The 7,430-nt window shown below is 36.3% G+C and overlaps 1 pseudogene; it reads right to left on the reverse strand.

Moving 5' to 3' along the window:
- Nucleotides 1-3,361: 3,361 nt before the first annotated feature.
- Nucleotides 3,362-6,462, reverse strand: LOC102531678 (small ribosomal subunit protein eS10-like; annotated as a pseudogene).
- Between the last annotated feature and the right edge of the window lie 968 nt (nucleotides 6,463-7,430).

A 7,430-nucleotide genomic window follows, 5' to 3' on the forward strand; every position in this document is an offset into this window, starting at 1 on the left:
CTGTGTTCCTGGGATGAACAGGTGAGCAGAGAAGGAAGGGGACAGAAAGTGGGAGGCAAGGGAATGAAGGGGCGGAGAGACAGAGACTGACTAGAGCTTGTTCAAAAGAACTTTGTGTATTCTTTGCAGGACTTTTAGAAATAAAGAAGAGAGGGGGAGGTAAAGATGAATAAGTTGGTATTCTTGCTCATACTCAGACGATTCACTTTCTTGTGAAAAAGAAATATATGCCAGTAACAATGGTATTGGGCAGAGCATAAGGGCCTCCCCCAGGGACGCCACCCGGTATGAGGGTCACTCCTTCAGGGCTGTGAGCGTCAAGCTATCTGGTCAGAATGTTCAGAACCTTACTTGACTGTTTGTTCTTTGTAGGTGACATGTTACTGTGTTTGTTTATATCTCTAGAATCTTTTAACAATCCCCAGCACCTTGAACTTCTACAAAAATGTCGGGGTGCCTTGGTGGAGTTATTTTTCATTCATTGTCCTGGGATCTTGGATGGAAATCAAATTTTCTTCAGCTCTAGGATATTTGCTTGTTTTATTTTTTGAAAATATCCATTTCTCCCCCCCCCCCCCCCACCACATGGTTCTACTCCCAGTTTCTGGGCTATTAGTCAGGTGTTAGAATCCTGGAGTGATCCTCTGTAGCTTTTATGTTTTCTCTCACATTTTCTATTTTGTCGTTTTTAAAATCTATTTTATGATCCTTCTATTAAAATTTTTTTCAGTGATCAAATTTTTAATTTATAAGAGTGCTATCTTGTTTACTGAATTTTCTGATTTTAGAGTATTCAGTGCTTTTTTTTATGCTTGTAATAGCTTCTCAAATTTCTCTGAAGATACTATGTGTTTATTTTTAAGTTTTCTATTGTTCTCTGAATTAGCCTTGTTTTCTCCAACGTCATTTTTCTTGTCTTATTTTTCTTTCAACTTTTTATTTAAAAAATGTTCAAACTTACATATAAGTTGAAAGAATAGTGCACTGAACATAGAGATTTATATCCTCTTCCTAACCACCAATAATTAACATTTTGTCACACTTTCTCTCTTTCTACTTTTTGTATTTCTGAATCATTGGAAAGTAGTTGCAGACAGCATGACATTTTAGTTCTAAATACTTCAACATGTATTTGCTTTAAGAATAAGGACATTTCCCTATACACTACAAGGTCATTACCACACTCCAAAAACTTAACACCAATTTAATACTATCTTCTGATATTCAGTTCATATTTAAAATCTACTAGTTGTGCCTAAACTTACTTCAACAGTGTTTTTGGTTTTTTTTTTTTTTTTTTTGATTTAGGATTGAGTCAAGAGTCACATATTAAAGTTAGTTATTAGAGGGGAGCGTATAGCTCAGTGGTAGAGAGAGCTACCATGAGGTCCTGGTTTTAATACCCAGTACTGCCATTTAAAAACAAACAAACAAACAAACAAACCAAATTACCTCACCCCAACAAAAATAAAAATAAAAAAAGATTTTAAAAAGATAAAATTTAAAGAAATATTTTTAAAAATATTTAAAAACAAAGTTAGTTATTATGTTTCCATATTTCCTTTTAACCTAGAACAGTTCCCCCTTACCAATTTGGGGGGTAGTTTTTCATGGTACTAACTTTTCAAAAGCTTGATCTAGCTGTCTTGTGGAATGTTCTACACTCTGGATTTATCTGATTATGTTAAACTGTTTAAGCATTTTTGGTACACTCACTGGGTAATTTTGTGCATTTAACATTGCATCTCATTATTTCCTTATGATCAGATTCAGCTCACATCCTGGGCAATAATAACATACATGTGACATTGTGCTCTTTTCAGGGTTTCACATTTAAAGACACATGTTCACCTGCCATCATTGGTGATGTTGATTTGGATTGCCCAGTATTGTCTGCTTTATCAACTTGTTTTTCCTTGCAATTAATAAGCCATCTTTGGGGAGAAATTTTAAGACCTTGTAAATATCCTGCTTCTAATAAAAATTTCCCCTACAGATTTAGCACCCACTTTCCTGATTTTTACTAAAATGGTTGCAAAATGATGATTTTAAATTTAACCATTCCCTCCATATTTATTAGTACTTTCTAGCTCCATAAGATGTCCCAGGTTCATGTTGTACTTTCCATGTTCTAGCCCTGGAATCAGCTATTTCTACAAGGAGCTCTGGTTCCTTTTATTGGTTGCCTTTACTGTTGAGGATATTTTCACTGCATGAATCATAGTGAGAGGTTAGCAACATTTTCCCCTTCAGTATTTTATAGATGTTGTTCCATTGTCTTCTGGTTTGCGTTATTTCTGATTAAGCCACATGATGCTTTCAATAGTTTCCATTTACCTACTGAATTTCCCCAGTTTATTCACTCACTGTGTTCATGAATTTTCCCTTTCAAATCCTTAAACATTTTTATAATGGCAGTTTTAAAGTCTTTATTTTTGAAATTTTAATTTAAAAATATAAAAACTTTAATTTAAAAAATTGAAAAACTTAAATAAAAAATTTTAAATGTGTAATTGACATATAACATTATATAAACTTAAAGTGTACAAACATACTGAGTTGATAATTATATAAATTGCTATTTAATTTTTCTTGTTTCTTTCCTCAGTTTGTTTAGCTCATTTCACATCTTGTATTTTGTCCATTTCTATCCTGAAAATTTGAATTTTGGTGTTTTACATCATCAAGTGCCTATTTAATAATATTTAATTTGTGTTGGATATTGTGTCACAATTTTCAATGTTTCTTTGCTGTTTTGGAAGGGAATAAATTTGTCAGCTGAAGATATTAGTCTCTCATTATTTTCTTCTCATAGTGACTTAGTATAGATTCTACCTGTCATTTATTTATTTAAAAGTGTGTTGAATTTTCCTGGCCTGTCAATAACAGGTGTTTCTTTGTGGGAAGGGTGAAAAGCTTGGGTGGCTTACTAAGATCCTTAGTTCAAGAATGCCCTCTTCTAGTGATAAGTGGAGTGAAATTCTTTAGTAGATTGTCCTTTTGTGAGGGAAAGGTTGGCGTGTCTTCTGTTATTGTGATTTTCTTTCATTTCCATAGGACTCCTACTTTTCACCATTTCCCCCTTTTCTTTCATTTCTCAATCTGCAAGTAATGCCTCCCTCTTCTAGGTTGCCTTCCTCTCCCTAGAACTAGAGCCTTTCAAAGAGTGCTACGTTTGGTCCTACATTTTTGAGCCTCTCCTAGATTCCTCAGTAGCCAGTGGTCTGGCTGGCCAGGTTGCAGAACTATTCTCAGCCTGCCTGCCTGCCTGCCTTCCTTCCTTCCTTCTCCTCCTTTTTCTTTCTTTCTCTCTCTCTACCTTTCTTTCTTTCTTTCTCTCTCTGTCTTTCTTTCTATGGATTTATTCAACCCAAAACAATCTCTTCCAGCTTGACTGAGGTGGCTGACCATGTCCACGACCAAATCCGCCTTTATTTTTATTTTTATGAAAACATTTTTATTGAAGTAGTTAATTTACAATATTGTGTTAGTTTCAGGTGTACGGCAAAGTGATTCAGTTATACATGTATATGCATATGTCTATATTCTTTTTTATTCTTTTCTATTATAGCTTATTACAAGATATTGAATGTAATTCCCTGTGCTATACAGCAAAACCTCGTTGTTTTTCTGTTTTTTATATGGCAGTGTGCATCTGCTAATCCCATACTCCCAATTTATCCCTTCTTCCTCTTCCCCTTTGGTAAACATAAGTTTATTTTCTATGTATGTGAGTCTTTTTCTGTTTTGTAACAAATCCACCTTTAAACTGGAATTTGGTCGCTGACCCAGCCTGGCCTCAGCTCTCCTGTCGGCACCAGGGGGCACAGTGCTTGGTCGTAGGCATCTCTGTCCACTTCCCCTCCTGTGAGTCTCGCAGGTTGTTCTCCCTCTAGACCCACGGGCTGTGGTCTGCAGTCTCGGGTTGGATGCAGTGCAGGGTGGCAGGCATGTCTCAGGGGGCAGGTGGAGGTTAATCACAGAAGTACTGGGTACCCTTGTTGGAAAGATACCAGTAAGGATGTCTCCAGGCAAGCTGTCCTTCCTGTAGCCAGGTGATGTAAGACTGCATGGCTTTCATAATGTGAAAATTGGGCACATCCTTGTCTGCCAGCTCGGGGTGTTTAGGCATATGGACATCCTTCCTGGCCACCATCACCTGCTCCTGAAAAAGGAGTTCATAAGTGGCAATCCAGTCCTTCTTGGTCATCCACACTGCAATGGCTGCTGCCTCTGGGGCTGAAGTTGAAAAAGGATCTGAAGACCCTGTGCCTGTCCCTGGAGCTGAGGTTTCATATTCTACATAATGTAATGTTGAAAATGTCCTTAACTTAGCAAAAATGTAGTTATGTGCTATATTGAACATCTTTCCCTGTCTTTACATGTTTGTGTGCCATAAGGTATCACATCTTCTTTATCCATTCATTTTTTGATAGACATTTAGGTTGCTTCCATATCTTGGCAATTGTGAAAATGCTTCTATGAATATTGGGGTGCATGTGTTTTCGAATTAGAATTTTCTGTATATATGCCCAGGAATGGAATTGCTGAATCATATGGTAGCTGTATTTTTAGGTTTTTAAGGAAACTCTGTACTGTTTTCCATAGTGGCTTCACCAATTTACATTCCCACCAACGGTGTAGGAGGATTCCCTTTCTCCACATCATCTTCAGCATTTATTATTTGTAGACTTTTTGATGATGGTCATTCTGACAGGTGTGAGGTAATAGCTCATTGTGGTTTTGATATGCATTTCTCTAACAATTAGTCATATTAAGCATCATTTCATGTGCCTGTATATCTTTGGTGAGATGTCTGTTTAGGTCTTCTGCCCATTTTTTGATTGGGTTATTTGTTTTTGATGCTGTTAAATTAGATGCGCTGTCTGTATATTTTGGATATTAACCCCTTGTCAGTTGCACTTGCAAATATTTTCTACCACTCTGCAGGTTGTCTTTTCATTTTGTTGATGATTTCCTTTGTTGTGCAAAAGCTTTTGATTAGGTCCAATTTGTTTATTTTTGCTTTTATTTCTTTTGCCTTGGGAGATTGATTTAAGAAAATATTGCTATGATTTATGTCAGAGAATGTTTTGCCTATTTTCTCTTCTAGGAGTTTTATGGTATCATGTCTTATATTTAGGTATTTAAACTATCTTGAGTTTATTTTTGTATATGCTGTAAGGTAGTGGTCTTATATCACTGATTTATATGAGGCTGTCCAATTTTCCCAACATAAGTTGCTAAAAAGACTGTCTTTTTTCCATTGTATATTCTTGCCTCCATTGTCATAGATTAATTGACCGTAGATGTGTGGGTTTATTTCTGGGCTCTATTCTGTTCCATTGATCTATATATCTATTTTTGTGCCAATACCACACTGTTTTGATTACTGAAGCTTTGTAGTGCTGTCTGAAGTCTGAGAGGGTTTTGCCTCCAGCTTTGTTCTTTTTTTTTTTTTTTTCAGGATTGCTTTGACAGTTCTAGGTCTTTTGTGATTCAATATGAATTTTAGGATTACTTATTCTAATGTTGTGGAAAATGTCATGGATATTTTGATAGGGATCACATTAAATTTGTACATTGCTTTGAGTAGTATGGCCATTTTAACAATATCAACAGATGATTGGTTTAAGAAGATGTGAGATATACATATATTGTGCACACACAATTGAATATTACTCAGCCATAAAAAAGAATGAAATATTGCCATTTGCAGTAACAGAGATGGACCTACAGAATATCATACTAAGTGAAGTAAGTCAGACAGAGAAAGACAAATGGTATATGATATCTAAAAAATAATATAAATGAACCTATGTACACAACAGAAACAGATTCACAGATATAGAAAACAAACTTCCAGTTACCATACAGGAAAGGAAAGGGAAGAAGGATAAATTAGGAGTATGGGATTAACAGATACAAAGTACCATACATAAGCTAGATAAGCAATAAAGATTTACTGTATAGTATAGGAAACTATTTTCAATATCTTACATTTAATGGAAAGGTATATTTAATGGAAAATAACTTGAGGAAAGTAATCTGAAAAAATACATATATAACTGAATCATTTTACTGTATACCTGAAACTAACACAATATTGTAAATCACCTATACTTCAATTTAAAGAAATGTTGAATGTTTAAAAAAAAAGATATTTAACATCCTAACATTGAATGAGATTGCCAAAGGAGTTAGTATAGAGAAAGAAGTGAATGAGTACCCTGGAGGACTCCAAAGTAAAGAAGTACAAGTTGAAGAACCAAGAGGCTGAGAAGGAAAAGCCAGTGTGTGAGGAGGAAAACCCAGATTATGGTGTCTTGGTAGAGAGTATTTACAGGAGGAAGAGGTGAAGAACTGTGCCAGGTGTGTTGATAGGGCAAGTAAGATGAGGACTGCAGGCCGGTCATCGGATTTTGCAATAACGAAGTCATTGGTGACCCTGTTCAGAGACATTGGTAGTGTGATAGAGGCAAAAGCCTGATTGAAGTCAGGGTAAGGTATAGCTCATTGGTAGAGTGCATGCCTAGCATGCATGAGGTCCTGGGTTCTATACCCAGTACCTCCATTAAAAAAAAATTAAGAAACAAACAAACAAGCCTAATTACCCCACACACACAAAAAAAAATAAGATTTTTTTTTTAAAAAAGCCTGATTGAAGTGGAGTCATTGGAGAACTGGAGACAGTAAGTACAAGTAATACTGTCAACTGGTTTTTTATGAATGGGAGCAGAGAAATGAGATGGCAGCCGGAGGGGGAGGAAGGATCAAGAGTTTTTCTTTGAAAATGGGAGAAATAATAGAATGATTATAAGTTTATGGGAAAGACTTAGTAAAGAGGGACAATCTGATGATATGAGAGAGAGAGAGGGTAGACTAACTGGAGAGACAGCCTTGAGTTGGAGAGGGGTTGGCTTTTGACAGGATCACAGATGGTTTATCTGTAGTCAAAAGAGGTGTTACAGAGACACTGACACAGATGCGGTAGGTGGGATGATGTGGTGGTAAGAGTCCAAGACTGTTCTCCTTTTTTGACAGATTTCATTTCCTCAGTAAAACAAGAAGCAAGATCACAAGTAAGAGTGAGAATAGAGAGGTGTTGGAGATCTGAGGGGAAAACAGGTGAAAAAAATCATCATTTAGGACCACAGGAGAGTGAAAGGATTAGGATGTGTAGGATGACTGCCTGGCTATGGTAGAAATGTGCTTGAGGGTCACGGTCATGGATTTAGAGTGAAGACAGTCAGCAGTTTGTCTTTTTCTCCAGCCAGACTCAGGTGCATGAGGGCAGGTGTGGAGTAGGTGGAGGGCTGGATTTAGCCTGGTTTGTAGTTTTTCTGAGTATCATGAAGTAACAAAAGGGCAAAAAAATTAGACTGAGATAAATAGAGCAATTATAATAATTGGCTTAGGACATTAAATGT

The sequence above is a fragment of the Vicugna pacos genome, chromosome 1, assembly GCF_048564905.1.
Source record: "Vicugna pacos chromosome 1, VicPac4, whole genome shotgun sequence".
NCBI lineage: Eukaryota > Metazoa > Chordata > Mammalia > Artiodactyla > Camelidae > Vicugna > Vicugna pacos.